Consider the following 13837-nt stretch of genomic DNA (forward strand, 5'->3'; position numbering starts at 1 on the left):
CAGCCAAGATTTAAGGAAGAGATTACAGTTCAATTGACTGTATTCTGAGAAGCTTCAAAGACCACTCGCCAAGGGCACTGATGAAGGTACAGATTTAGCAAAAGCTTTGTATTTTTATCAGATCTATTAGTGGCATAAAGGGGAAAACTAGGGTAGGTCAGAGCATATATAACTTGGGGCTCCCGGTCACCACTACATGCTAAGAACCCGAACCTCTCTGAGTACTTGGAGCCAGGAAAGAGCATGAAGTGGCTTGTGCTCCTCGGGCTGGTGGCCTTCTCAGAGTGCATAGTCAAGTAAGTTGGGGACCGAAAGCTGCATCATCTTCCTTTCTCAGATTTTTCTTTTCATCTGATTATTCTTCCAGCCATCAGGTTTAGATGGGAATGGAGTATTTCCCTAGCAGTCTTAAAGTTCAACCCTTACTTATTGATAAGTGCCTTTCTTTAGGAACTGTGGATCCCAAGGGTCTTGGTGTAGAATTGCATGGTTGCACAACTCTTGGGGTCCAGTCATGACCTATTGAAAATCCAACTCCTTACAACTGTTCAGTGCACAGTCTATGCAGATGTATGTGTGGTCCCGTGGAATAGTACTTTTCTACATTTTATTCAACAAGTCCTCTTTGTTCCCTGTCTGCTTCAGTGTGTATATGTCTATGTCTGCATCTCTGTATCACTATCATTTACCCCTCCTTCTCTTTGGAAGTCTTTGTGAGTGTATTCCTCTCTGTGTTGTTTTCTTTTAATTTTTCACTTGATGCATTCTTCCTTCTTGAGCCTCTGAATTTCCCTTACTTGTTCCCTATCTCCTGGATTCTTCTTTCAACTCCCTCTTCTCTTTCAACTTGGAGAAAGATACACTCATTTACATACAGTTTTATATCTGATAAGCAGTGTGACCACAGCAAACTCAGTAACCTCTTGCATTTCAAATTGCTCCCTTGTAAAAGAGCATAAGAGTCCCCCTTCTACCTCTTCCTTGAGGTTCTATGAGAAGGATACAGTGGGATGACAACAGCAATTCTAATGCCTGTCATTGTTGAGACTTCCTATTTATCAGGTACCTTATATCCATCACTTCACTTATCCCCAAGAAATTCTATCTGGAGGGTTTGTATTGTTACATTTCACCATTTTACCGAGGGGGAGATTGAGACACCACATGGTCATATGTCTCATGCCAGATTGCAAAAGAGAACCTGTAACCAAACCTATGTCTTTGCCCTGGTATATGCAAGAAATTCTGATAATAATGTGCCTCATAATAATGATTAGAAAATACACAGGGCCATTACAACGACAGTTATACCTGAACACTGACAGCTAATTGTAGCTTCTTCTTTGTTTTCTTTGTCAAATGCTCGGTAAAGTATACCTCTAACCAGAGTGAAGATCATGAGAAAAACCCTAATTGAAAAAAACATGCTGAACAATTTCCTGAAGGAACATGCTTACAGACTGTACCAGACTTCTTCTCCTGGCTCAAATATAGCTACTCACCCCCTGAGAAACATCGAAGATGTGAGTATTTGGGGAGGATGGTGCTCCACAGCGCCCCCTGGTGCTCTAGCCTAGCACCGGGGCTCATCTGGAGGTGCCTGGGGGGATGTGGGGTTGGGGTTCGTGCAGGAGGCAGAAACACTGGAAAACAATGATCCAATCCAGAGGAGGACACACTCTCATCCTCAACTGTTGGTCTTTGTGACTGGGCCCGGCAATTACCAGGTGGCAAGTATATATCCATTTCTGTGTCAAAAATGTGTCATTAGTTTGAGGGAGATTGTTCCTTCTGAAATAAGTGAGTCAGTCAGTTACAGATGAAGAGTGAACTGTCACTGATCAATTGATAGAACCAAAGGCAAAGCAATTGTCAATCCCCAGGCAGAGAAACTCAGGTTCCACAGATGCAAGAACCACAGCTGTAAAAAGTTACTGAACCCTTATTCTGTGTAAGGCCATAAGTATCTAACACTGTGGTTACTGTTTTTAGATTAGAAAAAGGGTTTATTTTGTCTTCAAGAATACTCATGCCAGCCTGAGAGATAGACATATTAGTAAATAGATGTCAAATGAAAGGGTCACCTCTGTGCTTGATTGGATGTGTTCTGAGTTTAGAGGGAGTGGCTGAGGTTGATCAAGAAGGACGTCCTGGAGAAGGGAGTATTATGGCTATGTTTGAGAGACTACAGAGCTTCTCAAACGAAGGCACCAGGACTTCCCTGGGTGTCTAGTGGTCCTGGAGGTCCAGTGGTTATGCCTCTGTTCTTCCAAAGCAGGTTGTAACACCTGGTCATAGTCAATATCCTGCATACCATGTAGCACAGGAAAAATATATCAAATGCAGGCACCTCTGGGACCAACGTCAGTGAGCTGCATGGTGGTTAGAAAGTGATCTCAAGAGATATTGACATCCAGAGGGAGGCATGAGAGTGGGAATAGAGGGTAGCCACTTCTGCACTAACCTACTCCCTCCTTTCCCCTGTAGATGCTCTAAGTGGGTAATATCACCATTGGAACACCCCCTCAGGAATTCCAGGTTGTCTTTGACTCAGCCTCATTTGACTTGTGGATGCCATCTGTCTTTTGCACCAGCCCAACCTGTTGGTACTACAGCCACCCCGTACCCGGACCATCTTTCCCTTGCCCTGCCACCCTGTTTTGCACCCTTGGCACCTGATGACACTTGTCTCTTGTGTCTGCAGCCTCACACGTTATGATCAGACATATTGAGTCTTCCACCTTCCGGCCTATCAGAAACACCTTCAGCATAGAATACTGTTCTGGGAGTATGAAGGGAGTTAATGTTCCTGACAACGTTCGGGTAACAGTGTAACAAATGCTGAGTCAGGACTGGCGGTGGGGTGACCACTGCTTGCAAAACTGATGCAGGACCATTGGCAGGACTTTCCTAGCCTCAATCTGTAGATTGGCCATCTTACCCACAGGATCCTGTCCCTGGGGAGGCAGTGCCCATGGGGACACACAAGCACATATTTTAGCTAACCCAGAGAGTGGCTTGAGATGGGGACTTGCAGCTTCTCTGCCCATGAGCACTTCAAGGTTCATTTTGCTGGGAATGAGAAGAGGGGACAAAAGCACCCACTTTTATATTCACAGACTGTTCCAGGCACTTTCCGGTGATAACTGGTTTAGTTCTGCAACAACCCCACAGAGCAGTTACTCTGATTAGTTCATGTGGCATACTAGGAAACTGAAGTACAGACATCAAGGGCGTTGCTGAGGACACACATATGGTAAACAGTGGAGCTCAACTGGCTTTTCAGGACTGAAGTTGCTGTGGGGTGTTTGGGGAAAGAATAAAACTGATCTGGGGGCCCTCGGGGCAGTCAAGGGCTGCAGGTACCAAGACTGGGAAACTGGAGGCCTGAGAATTTAGGGGGCCTCATAAATGAGTTCTCACTCTAGGGGGCCTTTGAGAGTCTAATAAAACCTACGGCCTGCCTTCCCCAAAGTACTTGAGTAGTTCCCCTCTCTCTCTTTTTCTCTCATATACACTCACACAAAGACCCGCATATCCCTAAAAGTGAATTCCCCAGGCAGTAATTTCATAGATCCCTGCAAGCAAGATTGTGTTTTCGGCTTTTCTCTTCCTGGACAGACGCAGAATCCACAACACCTTACAGAGAAAGCAGTCCACTCCTGTCATTAGGTCACAGTGATGCCAAAGAGAAGGCTACCTTACTCTCGGCTCATTTTGTCCACAAGGGGGAACCGATGGGACCTGGCCTGACTCGGTTGCCCCACCTGTACAGAAGCCACGAGGCCAATTTGACTCACTCAGTTGGTGTTTTTCAGAGGGGCAGATGTTTTAAAATTCACAGCCTGTCAAAAAAGGAACCCAAATTCCCCTCCCAGCTTAGTCTAACCCTCTGAGTTCCACCAAAGACACAGCCCAGCCTCAATTCTTCTCTGAGGATCTAATGGCAATGCATCCCAGCCCAGTCCTAGCCTCACTTCACATATCTATAAGTGGGATCACTCTTCTCTCACACAGATTGGGGACCTTGTAAGGACTGACCAGCAATTCGGTCTAAGACTGGCGGAATACGGGTTTGAGGGAATACCTTTTGAAAACGTCTAGGGCTTGAACTACCCAACTTATCTTTCACTGGAGGCATCCCCATCCTTGACAACCTGAAGAATCAAGGTGCCGTTTCTGAGCCTGTTTTTGCCTTCTACCTGAGCAAGTAAGTCTGAGATGGACAATCCATTTCTCCAAATTAGCTGTAATTTGCTTTCAGTTGCATGAAATTTATAGAACACTTGAGAAAGAAGTATGCTGAGAGATAATCTAATCCAAGATAACTATGGCCCCAGGGCCCTACCTGGCTTCACCACCTGCTTTTAGAAATAACGTTTTATTAGAACATAACCCTGCTCCTGGGCTCAAGATCAGTAACTTGGTCTAGGGGATGAGTGAGGAGGGAGACTAATGAGAGGCAACAGGAAACAAGTTGAAGGAAAAGTCGTTAGGTTTTGATTATGAATTTGATAAGGAAGGAGAATGATGGTGGATAGCTTTCCTTCCTCATTAGCATTTTCCTGGTAATGAAGGACCAGTTACCCAATTTGCAAGAGCCAGTGAAAAATAAATGTGTGGGACACAAAACAAAAGTGTGGGACCCCTTGTTCATGAAATATTAGGCATTTCAATACACGAGAGCAGAGGTGGGGTTGCTTCTGAGTGTGGGGCCCTTTGGACAGTAGAGGTCACAGGCTAGTGGAGCCAACTCTGGGTGACCTGAACCCACAGCCTTAGCACTCCCAGGCCTTGATTTTCCGGAAAAATTACAAAGTGGACAAGGGGAAAGCCAAAATGCTTCAGTACCCTGTCCTCTGAGGGTGTCTGAGCACTCATGTCACAGGAGGTCCAGGGCATCTTCAGCAGATAGAGTGGGTAGAGCCCAGCCAGGTGACTCAGCTTCTAACCTCCTCTGTGCCATTCATTAGCCAGTAACCGACCTCCGTCTGGTTCCCAGTCACTCCTAGCCTCGATTTCTGCATCTGTCGAGGAGGACATTATTAGGGCCTTGATGGGTGGAGAAGCAAAGCTCTCAGACAGTGCTGTTGTTACCATCCTCCAAGGATCCCCCCCCACTGTCTTCTCTCTACAGGAGCAAGCTGGAGGGTAGTGTGGTGATGTTTGGTGGGATGGACCACCGCTACTACCACGGATCACTCAACTGGATACCATTGACCCAAGTGGGCTACTGGCATGTCCACATGGACCGGTGAGCCTCTCTCTCTGAGGGTCAGCCCAAGGGATGCTCCACATCTGTACATGGACACAGGCAGATACTAACAAATGGATTCTCAAACACACAGTCACACAAATATATACACCATCCTCAATGACACAGACAGACACACAGACATATGGAAACACACAAGCAGACACATATACACATACACAGAGAAACATATAAACATGCATAGCTAGTCAGAGACACAGAAGCACACACAGTGACACATACAAACACACATACAAACAAACACACAAGCACATAGATACACAAACAGCCCATGGATTCATAATCCCCAGGCCTTCTGACCAGCGCTCTGACCAGGGTCCTCACAGGGTCCAGAGAGGTCTGTGCAGCTGGGAGAGTGCTGCCCCCGCTGCCCTGTGAGGCGGGGAGCACGGTCAGAGGACTCTGCAGTGTGGTGAACAGGATCAGGGAGGATTTCCCTAGCCTGGACAGCACTATAAGATGACCAACTGTGCAGGGCCACCTGGGACCAAGCAAGTTCTCAGTACAGATAAGTCTCAGTTTACAAACAGGGAAAGCCCTCAGCAAATGGGGAAAACTGGTCTCCTTATGGAGAAGCTACCCAGCAGTGGAAAGAGGTTGGCTGCAGTCTTAAGGCGTGAAAGCAACTAATAAAAAGGACACCCCACGTACCTGGGCATACAGTGGGGCAGGGGCTATAACAGAAAATCAGAAAGGTGGGATCCAGGAGTGACCTGAGGAAAAGCGGTTTCTGTCCTCTTGGATAGGATTCTGTGTGATACCCTCAGACAAAAGCTGACCTGTTCTTTGGAGTTTCTGTGGGCTAGTCATGTATTTCCTGGCCAGGGTCTCAGGGTCTGAGCTGGTTGTAGGAGCAGTGCTGGGAGACACCCTCTCCCAGAGCAGCCCCTCTCTCCCTCCACTATTAAGAATCTGCTGGCCCTGTGAATCTCCATCTTCACTCTGTTTGACCCATTATTTGTTCCCTACCAGATACAGCTCTCTGGGTGTATCTCATTATTTTCACAGATTTTATTCACTCACTGAACAGGCAAACATTGAGCATCCACTGTGTGCTGGCACTTTAGGGAGGCAATGAGAATAAAACTTGCCCTCACATCTAAGAAGGCAGATACACAGAAATGACACACACACTTAGTGTATTGGGACTTTGGTACATGCTAGACATGAGGAAGGGTCTACAGAGAGTGACCAAGACAGGAAACTGATAAACACCACAGGAAAGACTTCCCTGAATCCATGACAATTAAGCTGGAATCTGGAAGATGAGAAGAAATTTGCTAGTGAAGGAGGAGAGAAGTCTTCTAGGAAGGAAGACCAGCTCGTGTCAAGGTACAAAAGATCCTGGTGTATTCAAGTACTGCATTCAAGGATGTCAAGGGAGGTGCCGTGTCCAGAGCAGATGAAAAGAGTCAGGGCAAGAGACAAAGGGCTGTTTAGGAGACAGTGGGGAAGGGGGCAGCTCTGGGGAGACTCAGAGTGACCTTCATGCCCATTTTCTTCCACTGTCTCTCAGCATCTCCATGAAAAGTCAGGTTATTGCTTGTTCTGGAGGCTGTGAGGCCCTTGTGGACACTGGTACATCACTGACCCTTGGCCCAAGAAGACTGGTCAATAATATCCTGAGACTCATCGGCGCCATGCCATGGGGTTCTGAGGTGAAAGGTCATGCCCTAGCGTCACTCCCAGTCTCCACAGGCAAGGATATCCAGGGCCAGCCTCTCTCCCTCTCACTCTAGCAGCACTATGCTTCATGTTTTGTGGTCCATAACCTGTCCTCTATTATCTTCTATCAATGGCATCAACTACCCACTGCCAGCTCAAGCCTACACCCTTAAGGTGAGGGGAGAGTACTGAGGGTGGGTTCTCAAACTGGAGCTTGCAGGAACCCTTGGGCTGCTGCTGGGAGGAGGGCGCCCTCTGCAGGCCATGTCACACCATTGCAGATGCTTCTGAGCCTTGTGGCTGGGCCAGTGCCTCCCACAGAACCAATCACTTGAGAGTAAAGGGCCGTCTGGGACACTGATCATCCTGAAATAAATGTGGAGACGCCACACCACGCTGGCATGGTGGGAGTCACAAGGCAAGGGTAACATTAAGGCGGTCAATCCTCAGAGAGCTTCAGTTCAATCTGAAACCTTAGGTGCATGAACATGAAAGTCAGCACTAGCAGTCCCTGAAATAGGCCAGGTTACAAGGAGAATGGCTGGGGACAATCCCAGTGTGATGTCCCAGCATAAATTAACAGTCTCCCTTCCCTTCTCAAAGTTTTCGTTCTTTGGATGACAAATTACATGGTCAGCCTAGATCTCGGCTGCTTCTTCCCCTTGCTCTGGCCAGGTGCACCCTTTGTGAATTGGGGTACCCGACCCCTCTGTGGGGATGTTGAATACTAAGTTGAATAAAGGGCACACAGTGACTGCTCACCCCGGCACAGGGTGGAGGCTTCATGTCAGCCCCCTGTGGGAATACATAGCAGGCTGATGGGCTCAAAGAAGGCTTTGAGGAACAGAAGGAATGTCAGGAATTCTAAAACCACAAACTCATGGAGCCATATGGAGGGTTTCTTGGTTCTAGGCAACACTGCACTGGATTCCATGCAAATGGCATCCAAAGGTGCTCTGCACTGGGGCACTGGGGACTTACTAGGGGTGATGAGGGCTACTGACTGACCGGAGGGAATGGGAAACCAGAGTAAGTTACCCAATCAAGCCTGGAGTGGCCAAAGAGGGTGAGTGTGGGCCAAAGGAGACTTCCCAGAGTTCCTGAGTTAAGTCTTCAAGAACGTGATGTGGGCACTGCCATATTTAAGATGGATAACCAACAGTGAGTTACTGTGTAGCACAGGGAAATCTGCTCAGTTATATGACAGCCTGGATGGGAGGGGTATCTCCCATATAATTGAGTCAATTTACTGTCCACCTGAAACTCAGAATATTGTTAATCAGCTATACTCAAATACAAAATAAAATTATTTAATAAAGGTTGGATTGTGGGGATGCCAGAGGAGGACCTGCATTCTCTGTAGAGAAAGCAAGGAGCAGGAGCCAGGAGGAAAGAATGAGGAAGTGAGGAGAACCAGGGGACACACTTATACTTTTCTAAAAATTGTGTTGAAGTGTGGCTGATCTTCAGTGTCACCTTACATTCTGCTGCACAGCAATGTGACTCAGTTATTCACATAAAAATACATATTCTTTTTCGTATTCTCTTTCATGTGGTTTATCACTGGATATTGAATATAGCTCCTTACTCTCTACAGTAGGACTTTGTTGTTTATCATTCCACTGTTTCCCCAACTCCCAGTCCTCCACTCACCACACCCTTCCTCATGGCAGCCGCACGTATGGGCCCTTTTTGGTTTTGGATTAACTCTCACATGCCCTGAAGCTCATAAAACCACTTGATACTTACCAAAAGAGGGAAATAAAACCAAGAACACTGCTCGGTCTGGATATTGGGGTTAGTCACTGATAAGGACTCAGGCTGACTGATGTGTGTCTCTGACTCCCCCCAGGATTCTAGCAGCGACTGCTATACCACCTTTAAAGAGAACACAGCGAGTGCATCTGCAGAGACCTGGGTCCTGGGTGACGTCTTCCTGAGACTGTATTTCTCGGTCTTTGATCGAGGAAATGACAGGATTGGCCTGGCACAGGCAGTATAAACGCTTGGAGTGATTCAGCAATCAGTAAGGCCACTCCTAACACACACTCACTCACACTTAGGGCCCTCCTGCCCAGGATGGTGATGAACTGTATTTGGTGGTCAGCACACCCTATTCTCAGTAAAGAATGAAGTGTTTCACTCGTAATGGTGCTGAAACAAATGGGTGCCTCTGTTTGTGTCTGGGAGTGAAGGATCTAGAACCAAGTCTGAATCAAAATTGAGAGGAGCCCACTCCAAATGGCTTCAAAGGGAGACTCACTGAAATGATTCTGGGAATCCAGGACACAAGAATCAGAGTAAATACAAAGATCTGTGACTGGACCCAAGAAATCAGAAGTCATCAGTTCTCTCTTTCTCACCCTCGCTATTTCCATTTGCTCTACTTTGGGGGTCTTAGCCTGACAACTTTCTTCCTTAAGGCTTCTACACCTAGTGAGGGAGTCCAAGCTACCTGCCTTAGTATTTTGTATCCCCAAGGCATCACCTAGTAAGGAAAGAAGCTCAGGGATATCAGAGTTCAATGGTGTTCTCTGAATGACCCACCTCAGATCACCTGAACAGCACCAGATCAGCCATCCTGGCAGGACCATGGGGTCCTATGACTGGCTTTACATGGTCATTGGCCCTGACCCAGCAGGACACGTGATTCTCAGTTTCCTCCAGAACTACATGCATGAAGCTGGGGAGAGGCAGCCCCAAGGATAGTGACTGGGGATGGTCTAGGCCATGGAAGAGGTCGTGATGACCCACCAACTCCACCACCTCCTCATTCAGAGGAATTCTAAGGGGTAATGAAATAGAATCTCTTTGTCCCATCTCAGATGATCTTATCACTGGACTTCTCCTCCAGGGGAGTTTGGGTGAGGTAGTTCATGCAGAGCTGGTTCCCTCTTGTTTCCACACTCCACTCACCAGCTGTCTGCCACATATGCCTGCTCTGTCCTTTCCAGTCCTACTTGGGAAGTGATGGCCCCAGTGGATCTCTGAGTCATCCACCTCCTCCAGGGCCCAGAATGCCCCTTCCTTGGCCTCCAATGCTGCTGGGGAAAATGCAACGCCGGTATCGGGGGACCCAGGGTACACAGAGCCTTCAGTCTTTTTGAGCTTCCTCCAGGGGTGGAGCTACAAACTCTTTGCTTGGAACTGCCACGGTTAGGCACATTTGCAGTGGAAGCATCCATTCTTTCCACCTGGAGGCCCTCAGTAGATGCCTCAGCTGAGACAGCAGGGGTCAGAGGTTGATTTCCTTTTAGAATGACTGGCTTGATCTCCTTGTTGTATATGGGACTCTCAAGAATCTTCTCAAGCACCACAGTTCAAAAGCTTAATTTTTTGGCATTCACTCTCTTTTTGTCCAGATCATACATCTGTGCATGATTTCGGGAAAAAAATAATATCTTCGACACTACAGACTTCTGTAGCAAAGTGAGTCTCTGCTTTTATTACACTGTTCAGGTTTTTCATAGCCATGCTTCCTTCAAAGGAGCAAATGTCTTTTAATTTTGTGGCTGCAGTCAAGGTCCATAGTGATTTTGAAGCCAAGAAAATAAAATCTGCCACTGTTTCCACATTTCCTCATCTATATGCCATGAATTGTGGGAATGAACGCCATGAATATTGAGTATTATTTTGAGAATACTTTTTTGAATGTTGAGTTTTAAGTCACTTTTTGCATCTCCTCTTCTCATCAAGAGGCTCTTTACTTCTTCTTTGCTTTCTGCCATTAGCGAGGTGTCATCTTCATATCTGTGGCTGTTGATAATTCTCCCTGCAATCTTGATTCCAGCTTGAGATTCATCCAGTTCAGCATATTGAATGATGTATGCTACATATAAGCTCAATAGCCAGAGTGACAATGTCTACCTTTTCATGCTCCTTTCCCGAATTTAAATCTTTCAATTGCTCCATGTCTGATTCTAACTGCCACATTTTGACCTACACACAGACTTTCAGGGGACAGGTAAGGTGATCCTCTACTCCCGTTTCCTTAAGAATTTTCCACAGTTAGTTGTGGTCCACACAATGAAAGGCTTTAGCATGGTCAGTGAAGCAGATGAAAATGTTTTTCTGTGATCCCCTTGCTTTCTTTATGATCCAGTGGATGTTGGCAATTTGATCTCTGGTTCTTCAAACCAGTTTGTACACCTGAAACTTCTCAGTTCATGTACTGTTGAAGCTTAGCTTGAAGGATTTCGAGCATTACCTTGCTAGCAAGTGAGATAAGCGCAATTGCATGATAGGTTGAACATTCTTTGAAAATGCCTTTCTTTTGGATTGGTTGAAAACTGACCTTTTCTTGCACTGTGGCCACTGCTGTGTTTTCCAAACTGCTGGCGTAGTGAATGCAACACTTTTATAGCCTCATTCCTTAGGATGTTTTAAACAGCTCAGCTGGAATTCCATCACCTCCTCTAGCTTTCTTTGTAGTAATGCTTCCTAAGGCCCACTTGACTTCATACTCCAGTATATCGGGCTTTACAAGAGTGACCCAAGCATCATCCCTATCCTGAATATAGGACCATTTTTGTACAGTTCATCTCGGCATTCTTGCCACCTCCTCTTAATCTCATCTGCTTCTGGTAGGCCTTTGACTTTGCTGTCCTTTATTCTGCCCATCTTTGCATGAAGTGTTCCTCTGGTAGCTACAATTTTCCTGAAGAGTTCTATACTATTTACAATTCTATTATTTTCCTCTAATTCTTGCACTGTTCATTTACGAAGACTTTTTTTATCTCTCCTTGCTTTTCTCTGGAGATCTGCTTTCCATTGGGTATGTCTTTCCCTTTCTCCTTTGCCTTTCACTTCTCTTATTTTCTCAGCTGTTTTTAAGACCTCCTCAGGCAACCACTTTTCCTTCTCATATTTGTTTTTCTTGGGGATGGTTTTGGTGACCACCTCCATACAATGTTACAAACCTCCATCCATAGTTCTTCAGACTACCAGACCTAATCCCTTGAATCTATATTTCATCTCCACTATATAATCATAAGGATTTGATTCAGGTCATAGCTTAATGTTCTAGCAGTTTTCCTTACTTTCTTCAATTTAAGCCTGAATATTTCATGCTTCTCCCTAAGCATTCTGCCAGATCACCACCCACCACTCCTAGTGGGTGTGGAGCCATAACACACAAATTGAGGACTATTGCCCTGGGTTTTTGCTTGGCAATTCACGTGTATAGGTGTGTGAACTTGATCAACTCCCTTAACCTCAGTTTTCTCATCTGGAAAATGGGCGCCATGATGATAATTCCACCTTCTAGATTGCATGCATGCCTGCTAAGAACAAGTGGTGCTGAGAGGGCTTTCTGGGTTCCTGAGTTTGGAACAAATATGAATTATCCTCCCACCCAGGGAGAAGCGAATCTTCTGTTTAGAGGTTATGGCTGCCATCCCCAAGGCTAAATATTGATTCAAGCCAAATGACCTCTGTTTCGGAACCATGATACAAAATTCTGACTGAGCCAATGCTTCTGTTTTCTGGGCTCCAACAAGAGCTAATGACTACTGGCTCAGATTAGTCCCTTCCCAGGCTTACCTGTCAGTCTTTCCTTGCCAATGACTTCTAGCCTGAAATTGCATTGCAAGGAGAGCTGTAAGGCTTTTGAGGTCTTGTCAGTTTCCCACATCTCCAGCATAGCAACAAGTAGCTGTTATGGCTACTTGTCATAGCAATAACTATGGCAACGTGTGCAATCCAATCTCAGCCTGTTGAATGAAACTGTCCCCGTTTGGCCCCTCATGTTGAAATTACCTACAGTTGCCTTAGAAACCTTCCTATCCTTGCTGTTTAATGATGAAATATCTGTGGACCTCATCTAGTTTTCGTTCCCAAGCATGATTCCAACCATGCAGTGAAGTAACCAGACACTGACTCATCCAACTACCCACAGAAATTGATAAAAACAAACCAACCACCGTGCATTTCTCGCTTGCCCCAAAACACCACTGAAGTGATCTGCCTCAAGAAAGGGATATGTTGGCATGTACACTCCAGAAGGGATACTTCTTGTGGATTCGTTTTCCACCTAGTGCAGAAAGTTTACCACATGCCTCGCCCTCCAGCACTTGGTCACCTGACCCAGCCCACTCCAGTTTCCTTCCACATCCCTCAGTAAAATCTAGAGCACAAACTCAGTCAAAGCTCTCACTCCTACAGATAAAGTTTTTGTTGTTGCTGTTGTTGTTTCTTTAGAAAACAATATTTGGTAACACATTCAATATCTTGTGCTCCTTGCCTTGGATTCAAGGACCTGCACCAGAGAATGGGAAGCCTCCCCTTACACCTAAACGTTTCTCCACTCCAACCAGGGCCAGAGGCTTCACTGGATCCTCTGTTCTCATTGGTGTTATTCAGTTGCTAAGTCATGTCTGACTCTTTGTGATTACATGTATGGCAACAGAACAGGCTTCCCTGTCTTTCACAATTTTGTGGAGTTTCCTCAAATTCATATCCATTGAGTTGGTGATGCCATCTCACCATCTCATCCCTTTGATCCCTCTCCTTCTGCCTACAATCTTTCCCAGCATCAGGGCCTCTTCCAATGAGCTGGCTCTTCACATTGGTTGGCCTAAGTGTTGGAGCTTCATCTTCAGCCTCAGTTCTTCCACTGAATATTGTTCTACCACTTCCAAAACAAAACTCATGTTTCCAATCATCTAACAAAATTGAGCATTGATAAAGTTTAATAGCAAAGGGATCTTGTCCTCTGGGAAATCCCAGCATTGCTGCCCTGCCTTTCTCTTACCATTCTCTCCACCGGGCATAGAATTGCTTCTCTAGCTTGAACCGGCCAGCCGACCCATCATTGTCAGCTATCCAGGAATCATTCCTTCCTCCGTCCCCAAAGACTTCTGCCTGCTCCCTGATGGCCCTCTGTACATCAGTCAGTTC

General features: G+C 46.1%; 1 pseudogene; it reads left to right on the plus strand.

Moving 5' to 3' along the window:
* Positions 1 to 243: 243 nt before the first annotated feature.
* On the plus strand, positions 244 to 8942 carry LOC133066327 (pregnancy-associated glycoprotein 1-like; annotated as a pseudogene).
* The last annotated feature ends 4895 nt before the right edge of the window (positions 8943 to 13837 follow it).

The sequence above is a fragment of the Dama dama genome, chromosome 2 (genome assembly GCF_033118175.1).
Source record: "Dama dama isolate Ldn47 chromosome 2, ASM3311817v1, whole genome shotgun sequence".
NCBI classification, from domain to species: domain Eukaryota; kingdom Metazoa; phylum Chordata; class Mammalia; order Artiodactyla; family Cervidae; genus Dama; species Dama dama.